The following is a 10,873-nucleotide window of genomic DNA, read 5'->3' as shown; positions in this document are numbered from 1 at the left end:
GATAATTCTTTTTTTTAAACTTTAAATAGTAATCACTAAATCTCAATTTGTTTATAAAGTTTTTAAAAAAAAATGGTACATAATCGACCCAGTTAGCTGGTTGAAATGTCCCAGTTAAAATTAAAATAAATGTGGTGTCAAACCTTTACCAGCCCAAGTTTTTTTCTTCACTTCACTATTATGTGCTGCATGGCCTATATACACATATTGAAAAAATAATTTGGAGTGCAAAAATGTTTAAATTGTGATAGAAAATTATGATGCAAAAGGAAAGTAAACTCACAAAAATAAGAAACTCCGAGGAAACTTAAGTCCCTAATCAAATGGCAAAATCAAAAGCTCCAACACATCAAAAGAATGAATTCCAATTATCATAATCCTGACTTTCTTATGAAGAAAATGGTGGATTAAGCCTTTTGTTATTGCTAGCTAACCCTCGCACTTGTATGACAGTCGTATAAAATTCCCTTATATTGACAACAATGTGGAAACAAACCAAATAGACGAAAATGATAGAAATGTAAGCGACAATGCATTAAATAATCAGTTTATTCGTGTTGTTGATGGTGTACAATATCCTGCAAAATCTGTTCCTAGGAAACAAATTTCTATCAGTGAAAATAGCAATGAGTATTGTTTTCTATATATCTTTTCACCCACACAAATGAATGTTCCATGCTAAATATTTTATTTGTTATAAAATATATACGCACATGTTCAGCGTGCGTCACAAAATTCATCCTACAGAAGTCAATATCATCACACTGTTGACATTATCTTAGAAGACATCACTTATTTTTCATATGCAACAAATGATGGCAAAGGGTGTGTGCCATTGAATTTTAATAATATAAAAGTGAACTGTAAATGCAAAAGAAGAAAACTATTCTTAATCAAACGTTAAAATCTGATGATAAAATGGTTCTTTTGTCATTTTTTATTTCCTTTATGTGTTGTACATAAATTGTACTTACTCTAGCTCAAAACCTTCTCATTTGGCTCTTAGTCGTAAATTTACCGTAAATTTCGTTCAGTGTACAGACCTTTTCATATGAAAACAACAATGGCTGCTTCACGATTCAGTTTTCTGTCGTGTGAATTCACCAATCGTGAATGATCGGTAGAATACGTAATGAAGTATTGATTTTCTGAGAGACTTTAAATATACATAGAACAAGGACTCGTTAAGCACATTAGCATTCTTCTAATCAATGTTTTTCAATATTTTTCGTATCTTCATTCTATTTGGAAAAATATTGAACGTTGGCACCAATATTTCCATGGTGTCTTGTAATATTCAGTCTGTTTCATGCAATACATATCTCTGGTACAGTCATGACAGTTAACTATTTATATCCGTACATTTACTGAAAAATCCGAGCCTTGCTAGCTATGATTATTCTTTTATATGGATAAAGATTGAATACTGCTTCGTCTATATTAATGTTGTTGATTGTGTGCAATATCTTGTAAAACTGTTCTTCGAAAACAAATTTCTTTCAGTAAAAAAAGCAATGAATGTTGTTTTCGATATTTCTTTCCACCCACACAAATGAATGTTCCATGCTAAATATTTTATTTGTTATAAAATATATACGCACATGTTCAGCGTGCGTCACAAAATTCTTCCTACAGAAGTCAATATCATCACACTGTTGACATTATCTTAGAAGACATCACTTATTTCTTATATGCAACAAATAATGGCATTTTTTTTCATTATTTTAATATAGTTTATGAATATTTTTGTAAGAAAATATTGTGCAATAATTAAACTTTTTCTTTACCAAAAAAAAGAGATAGTTAGAAAAAAAGGGATCCATTTCCAGAACGTCTTTAATTGAAATTTGTTTCTTGTGTACGATCCTTACAAACTGACAGATTTTGGTAAATAGACGATTACACATGCATCATCCATGTTTATCAAATTTATCTATTACATAAGAGAGAAGATGTGGGAGTCTTTTTGTATAATTTTATACTGAGTTGTTCTTAATCAAATGCTTTCTTATCAAATAAATTCAGTTAGAAATTGAACGTTTTTCTTCTTGTCTTTGAGCATAAATATACTTAAGAAATATATGAAAAACTGACCCCAGGTGTTGTTAAATCTATCAAAGATGTGAACATTATAACCAGACAAAGAATTGTCCATGCATTGGTAGGGGACGGGTTAAATACATATTTTGTAACACATACAAATCGCAAAATATATGTTATGACACACAACAACATAAATCCTGAAATGAAGGCTGATTAAGATATTAACCTGACTTGATCAGTTTTTATAAAGGTACCTAGTTTATTTGTTTTGAGATGGTTTCACACTGTTTAAATGTATTCATAGATTTTTCTTTCTTTTAATGGACAATGAGGAAATGTTTTTTTTTTTTACTAAATCGTTTGCATGTAGTCTTAAATTTTGTTATGATTTTTCAAAAATATGGTACATGTATATATATTCTCCCCCTAAATATTGCCTTATATACAATCAGGAGATTTTTAAAAATAGCTGGTTAAAAGACCACGGCAAATCAATGTGTTGTAAAAATTTTCAGCCTATTTTTCTATCACCGCACTTTTTCGAGGGAAGATCGATTTTTTATTGTAGATAATTGAAACATATCATACGTTATTTTGTGCTATTGAAATTCTAACATTTTACCTCTGATTTTTTTTCGTGCAAATGTAACAGTCAAAAATCCTTATGGAAGCCTTATAACTATCACATATCTCAAAAATCAGTTCGTTTGGAATTCTCAAAGGAGAATTTGTCATTGGTAGCTGGTCCAACCAAGACATCCGATTTACGATGGGGCATTGCGGCTTGAACAACCTGTTTAAGCTGAAATTATGGCATTCCGGTAGTTCAAATTTCAACGTCAGAGGCTCATTCTGCAGCTTAAATTATTCATTAAGGGGGCTCGCGGGTCTAAATCATTTTTCTTTTTAAATATTATAGGATTTCACTTTTTTTTTCTATAAATAAACTTTATCCTATACTTATAAAAATATGGGGTCACCGTTCAATTGAGATCACAATCTGCCTTCGAAAGAAGCATGCATTTTGGTTAAGGTACTTTTTTCCTGTTGACCTAATAGGAGAATAAAATGTAATATCAAAATATATAAAGAACTTAATTACAGAAATCGCCTAAATTTGACTATAGTTTAGTTAAAGTACAGTTTATTTGAAAAAACTAATAAAAAATATAGGTCGCCTATGAGTTAAAAAAAAGTCATTTCAATTTTAATGCAAAAAAAATGATTTTTTTCACCAAAGGGAGATAAATTGGAGCTTTTTGATGATATAAATATTTTAAAAGTCGTCTGGGGCCAAAACGAATTGATTTTTTGGGTTGATTTTGTACCATAACAACTGATAGTGTAATAAATAAAAAATGTGTAATGAAAAGAAAATGTTTCAATTTTTGCTGAATTTTTGTACCCGCGAGCTTGTATCATTGTTGCTCGATTTGAAATATCAGAACACAAATAGCATTCGGTAGGGGGTTAATTGGTCAATGGTAGTGTATCAAAGGAAAACATATGTACTTTCTCAAGGATAATACTGGAGCACTGTGGCTTTTTTAGCTATTTAAACAAATCCAAATTACGACACTGTTTGTATTTGGGTTCATTTTCCATGGTAGAGAAGTAAAAATACAGTGACTGAGAAAAGAGTTTTTATTTTATTTATCATAATAAATTCACCTATTATTCATTAATGTGGAACATCTTGTAGACGTTTAAATGCTAAAGTTATCAGCAAATCTCACAGTAGAAAAAAGGGGTTTCAATTTCCAAGGTGAGGGATGTCAAAATACCGTAACAAATAAAGCATGTACATGTGTTAATATGGTTTCCAAAATTTCAGATATTTATACAGTAATTAGATATTGGTACCGAGATATTGTTAAATCAAAAATTGAAGAGTTGCTTTTTTTTTGCGTGATATGAATTGAAAAATGTCCCTCCCTTTTATTTAGTTGTCACGACTTCATGTAACGGTAGTATTTTATACACGTTATCTAGCTATAATGCTCCAATTAATATATCTAAATTGAAAATTGTATTCTGAAAAAGATCTCACAACTTTTGTCCAGTTATTTTTTCTCTTTCGCATTACAAGCTGTCCAAACAGACAACCCCCTTATGTAAGAATTACAAATAAATTTGGTAATTTAGTTACTGAATATTATCAATGATAATAATTACACCTTATGTAAGAATCCTGGGTTTTGATCGGATGATAACCAGTGTATTTTTCACCAATTTACTGTTATGAAATGAATATCGTTCATTTTTAACGCCGCCGGGGTATATGCAAAAAGGATATGCCTTTTTTACCCTCTCTGCCGTGGTATTTGCCAAACAATTATCTATCCAACTGAACGCTTGTAACGTCACGATCATCAATGCGTTTTTGAACATTAACATTCGGTGTAATTAAACAGATATACCATGTTCTTGAGGTGTATTTGCGAAAAATACCAGTCTTGAGAATGAATTTCCCTCGCCTTGCGGCTCGCTAAATTTAACATTCTCTCGACTGGTATTTCTCTCAAATACCCCTCTTTAACATGGTATATCTGTTCATAATCCAATGAGTATGTGGAATTAAATTAATAAAATATTTTGGAAAATATGTAACTATGTTGTAATATTTCTTCCAATATATGTTTTTCTTTCTATAAATATTTTATAAAATATCATTTGATCATTATAACTTTAAAATAATAACTAGAAAGTTGACACACCCTCTTGATGTTAGAACTTTAAATAAATTGCAATACTTTTAATAATAATGATATAGTAATAATTTGAATTAAAAAAAATGTTGGAAAAAATATCACAAAGTGATACTTTTATATGAGTTAAAAAATGTATTAACCTTTAATACTTTGATTTTCAAATACAGCCCGTAACAGAGTAGTGATCGAATTCGCGTTTCTTTACCGTCAGAATAAGTTACGTTATCGACAAACTTATTTCAGAAGTGACATAATTTAATTTTCTTCATCCACAAAATATTTCATGTCCAACGTGTAAGTTTTCATTGTTTAAGTCGAAGTTTTTTTAACACAGTAAAACATTTTTTATAATCAATCTCTGTCATTGGCATTTTCATTTTAACGGCAAAGAATCAAATACGGGATCTCCGAAGTTCTATCATTTGTTACGAGGAAATCATTATTCAATCGAACATATGTCTTTGTTCATGACATATATTATGAAATACAAAGGAGTTGAAATGATCAAATACTTTCGAACTGACGGAAACAAAAATACATAATCTAGAATGTTTGTTCTGTCATAAACAATGGCTTCGTCGTGCGAATCGACGAGATCATGTTACATATAAATGATCTTAGCTGTAGAAACAGTTGGTGCGACCAAGGTGCGACCTCGATAAAATCTTTATTAATTTAATATAAGCGACAAGCATTAGCCTTTCAAAAGGACTAGTCGACTCTTAGCTGATGAAAATGGAAAGTGCTCTCGCTTTGTAGATTAATTCATTTACTAGAATAGCCACGTGCATCAATCAACAAATTTTACCACACACGTGAGGTCACACGTTATGACGTAGTATATATCGTTTAACGTTGTTGTTTACGAAACTCCAGAAGATTCGACTATTCATAGATAAAAGTTACCTGTGTACCAATATAATCATGAATATGCATGATTAATGACCAGGCAAAATCTAATTGCTAAAATAGTGAAGTGTTTGTGTGGGCTTGCTAATAACTTACCAACAATAACTGTCAGATTAGCGTAGCTTCTATAATATCTAGACTTCTTGTAGGAGCTGTGTAACACACCTCAGACATAGACCATGGGTTAGAACAGGAAGCCCCGAATTGCACGATCTCACTTCCGGCTAAGTATATATATTTCTCCTGAGAGTAGGAGCACCTCTGAGATTCACTACACTCCTCCCTGTCATCTTCTTTTTGTTGATCATTCTCGGGATTGTGAAGGCAATTGCAGTAATGTTCCTATCCGCAGAATTTTCATTTTTATCCATGTCTTGATATACATAACACGTTATTGCGAATTTCCAAATATTAAAAATATAATTCAATGTTATTAAATGTTAATGACTTGTCGGAATGACAGGTGTGGCTGTGAACGTTCCTTCACCATTCCGATCTCCTTCCTTACACAAAACTTTAGGTGAACAGCACAGCTGTCGCACACTAGAATTCTGCATAACATAAATTACTCCGATTCTTGATGATCCTATTCTTACACAAAATCCTAGATGGACAGCACAGCTGTCACACACTAGAATTCCGCATAACATAAATTACTCCTGATTCTTTATCCTCCTATCCTTACACAAAATCCTAGATGGACAGCACAGCTGTCACACACTAGAATTCCGCATAACATAAATTACTCCTGATTCTTCATCCTCCTATCTTATTCCTTCCACCAAGGAATTTAATTACATATATACATATAAATGTCCATCATTTAAACATTCTTTAAATCCTTTTAAAGAAGTAATATTACTATAGGTCCACATAAAAAATATGTACATATATATAAGAAGTCACAAGTATTTATATCTCACTGTAATTTATAGATTTTCTTTGAATTTTCGGTAGTAATTTTGAAAACATCTTCAATGGGTTGTTGTAAAAGTTCAGATATTTTAAGTGCAACTGCATGAACGGAGTAAGGATTTCCAATGGTGTGAGAATGTAGTGGGATATATGGAGCATCTGATTCCAAAACTAAACGTGTAATGCCAAAGGTTTTCACAATTTCTACAATATTGGAGTATCGGTTCTTCAAAATAAATGGGGTAATGCCAAAAACAATGTTAGAGAATTGACTGACGGCTGCTGAGTACAGTTGAGTGGAACATGTGAAACAATGCCAATGAATTAATTGGTCCGGTTTGCATATTTCACTTAGAATGGCCAAAACATGTTCATGCAGTGATGGCTTTCCTCTTGAGTGTATAACGATAGTTAAATTCAATGCTGCTGCCAAATACAGTTGCTTTCTAAAATATGTAATTTGTCGGTTGAAATCTCTCCTTGAAGGGTTGGTAGAATCATCTAAACCAATCTCTCCTACTGCCACTGTTTTTGTTGAAATTAATAAATTTTGAAGATCAGTCCAAATATGTTCCAGAGATGAAGTTGATGATGAGCTTATAATTTTAGGATGAATGCCAAAGGTGAATCTTAAACGGTTATCTTTCCTGAATTCGCTGCGCTGTGCTGAGTTTGGCCAAGCTGACGGAAAAACAAAGTTAGCAATGGCATATTTCAGTTCTGTCTTATAAATGCTTTGGGAGCCAAGGTCATCCAGATCCTGGAAAGCTCCACTACCCATCTGCCTACATAGTTGGTCTAGATGGAAGTGAGAGTCTATGATGGGTAGTGGTCCGGATAACTTTGTGCTCAACTGTCCAATTTGAAGTCCGTCTTTGTCCTTTCTTTCCTCGAATTTTAAAAGCCAAAGTTGTTCGTCTGAATTCAAATAACCAATGAGATTTTTGAGAATTTTCCAGTGAAGAATATGATAGATTTCCATTAGTGGAGTGGCAGGAATTTTGTAATCAGCAGCAGGTTCCATACAATTCAATTTCAAGAAAGAATCCACGAGTTTAACTTCAGAAATATGGAATTCTGTAGGCGGCAATTGTGTCCTAATTCTCATTATGGCATTCAGTTTCTCTTCAAGGCCTACTGGGTAGGAAGTGCCTAATGAACGTGCTAACTCTCGTAGAAGACCGTTCATTAGCTCAGCGTACATCACTTCTCTGTTCTTAAAGGTAGCATCAATGGCATTTGTGGGATGACAGCGAGTTATGTGCTTGTTCAGGAAATTGGCTGTCTGTTCCTGAGTACCACAAATCCAACAGGCAGTCTCTGGCGCCACATACCATGGTAGATGAGTTTGAATGGTGTGTCTTCTTGGGTTGGTAAATGTGTGAAAGCAAATATCACACTCCCTGTGTCTCAAGCGGACATTTGTAGCCTCACCTCTGATAGCTATCTGCCTTTTAGGTTCAGTTAAGTGGTCCTGGTTCTCCTCCTCCTCATAATCCAATTCTTCCTCACTCATTATACCAGTCTAGAAAATACTGAATGAACCTACTAATTATTTATCGTTACTTAATTATTTTTTTTTATAAGGCTTTGAAAATGAGCAAATACTATTACCTTTATGTGTATTCATAAAAATAAAAATAAAAAAAAAAAAATAGGAAAAATATTACATACTTTAACATACTATACAAAAATATTTAAAAACATTTGTGACGAACATCATCACTCAAAACTCTTCGCTAACTACATCCACCACATAATCTGACAAATAGCTTGGCAGAAACCTCTTTCTTTTTACTCTATCTGATATTTCAGTTTTATCAGGTACTTTTAAAGTATTCTTATCAGGAGACAAGAGAACAGCACTGCTGTCACTATTGCCATTACTCATGTTAGCCAAATCCAATGGATCAGCACAACTACCATGATTAATATCATTCTCACTGTCTAATTCCAATCCAGGTACTTTTAAAGTATTCTTATCAGGAGACAAGAGAACAGCACTGCTGTCACTATTGCCACTACTTTCATCATTCCTATTCAATTGGACAGCACTGCTGTCACAGTTTGAATATGGAAGTGAAAATAAAACATCTGACCAACCATCAGGCAACTCGTTTTCTTCTTTTCTTGAATCCATATTCCCCTCTGGAACACACTGACCAAACAGACGGTTTCGAAGTCTCTTTATCCACAATGGGACAATTTCGTCGTCACATTGTTTTATCCTATCATGATGTATTACCATCTCTTTCTTTCTACCTGTAATTTCATACAACACAGGGGACAATACTCTGGTTACTACATAGGGTCCCTGCCAGGGAGCCCTGAGTTTCTTGCTCTGACCTACTTTTGATGTTGAATCCAACTTGAAAACAATATCACCTACTTCGTAAGTTTTATGATACAATTTTATATCGTAAGTTCTTTTCTGACGAAGCTGAGCTGCCTGTAATTTTTCGCGCGCAAACTTATGAGCTTCCTGGAGAGTATTTTTTAGGTCAATTACATGATGAACGGTTTCCTTAGCTTCAAAATTGACAGAACAAGTTCCTGTTAGTAAATTGATTGGATGTAGTACTTCCCGACCTAACATCATCATGTTAGGTGTAAACCCTGTCTGTCTATTCACAGTTGATCGTATAGCACCAGAAATGGTTTGTAAATGAAGGTCCCAATCTTTCTGTTTTCCCTTCAAATAACATCTGATGGCTTGTAAAATGGTTCGATTAAATCGCTCAACTTGTCCGTTAGAACATGGTCTATATGGAGTGGTCCTAGTTTTGACGATTTGTAACAGTCTGCAAATATCATGAAACAAATGACCGTCAAAATTTTTCCCTTGATCGGTGTGAATTTGGACTGGACATCCCAATCTTGAAATGAAACCGTCTAGTAATGGTTTAGCCACAGTAATTGTGTTTTGATTAGGTAATGGAAACATTTCCATCCATTTTGTGAATTGATCTACTAACACTAATACATATTTGTTAGCAGAAGAACTCTCGTGTAGTGGTCCTAGAATGTCCATGTGCAATTTTTCCATAGGAATTCCTGCGTGAAATTGACCTAGAGGCCCCTTTGGTTTGACGTTGGCTTTTTTGTTGACATTACAAGTATGGCAAGACTTCACATAATTTCTCGCGTCTTCCCTTAACCCATACCAAATGTAATTCTGTTTTAATCTTTCAATAGTTTTTGCCTGTCCAAAATGCCCTGATAGTTTAGCATCATGACAATTCTCTAAGATTTTGTGTCTTAAAGATCTTGGAACAACTAATAACAATCTTGAATGAACTGGATCTAACCATTTATAGCATAGTATACCATCCTTAAGTACTAATTGATGTTTACAATTCCATAAATGTTTAATAGAAGGGCTACATAAATATAATTCATGCTCCTCTGGTTCTTTTTTATCCTCTAACCATACTATCAATCTGTTAAGTTCCTGATCTTTCCTTTGTTCAGCTCCCATATTGGTAATTTCAGACTCGCTTATCCAATTACAATTCACTAAACTATCTAAATTGGTTTCGTCCAAATCTTCTTCTTGCTCTGAAACACTCCTTACAGACAATGGAACTACATAATCGACATCATCTTCAAACGAACTCCAGACTTTTTGTGCTCGAGTACAATATGAGCAACCACCGCAAGGTAGCAATTTTATATCTGCACCAGCATAATAACAATTACAAGAATCTAAATCATCTGGTCTCCTTGATAGTCCATCTGCATTGGTGTGTAGTTTCCCTGCTCTATGTTGTATTACCATGTCATATTGAGACAATTCCTCTAACCATCTGGCTAGTTGTCCTTCGATCATTTTAAACCTTAGTAGCCATGTCAAACTGTTATGATCTGTCCTTATGATGAATTGTTGGCCTAATAAATAATTCCTGAATTGTCTGGTAAATACTACAATCGCTAACAGTTCTTTCCTAGTGGTACAATATTTCCTTTGGGCTGGTGCCAATACCCTACTTGCATAACATATTACATACTCTTTTCCACCAATTACTTGTAATAATTCTGCTCCAATGGTGGTGTGGGAGGCATCGGTATCTAGAATGAACTTTTCCTTTGGATCTGGATATGCTAATGTAACTGAGTTGACAAGTGCCTGTTGTAATGATTCAAAAGCTATCTGGTGTTGCTTTTCCCATTGAAAAATTACTTTCTTCTTTGTCAGAGCATACAAAGGCTCAGCAAGGGTGGCAAATCTTTTAATATGCTCCCTATGATAGTTGGTAAACCCAAGGAAAGATTCAACAGCTTTCTTCGTCAGAGGA

Source organism: Mytilus edulis, chromosome 2 (genome assembly GCF_963676685.1).
Source record: "Mytilus edulis chromosome 2, xbMytEdul2.2, whole genome shotgun sequence".
In the NCBI taxonomy this organism is placed as follows: domain Eukaryota; kingdom Metazoa; phylum Mollusca; class Bivalvia; order Mytilida; family Mytilidae; genus Mytilus; species Mytilus edulis.
This window is presented reverse-complemented; position numbering follows the sequence as displayed.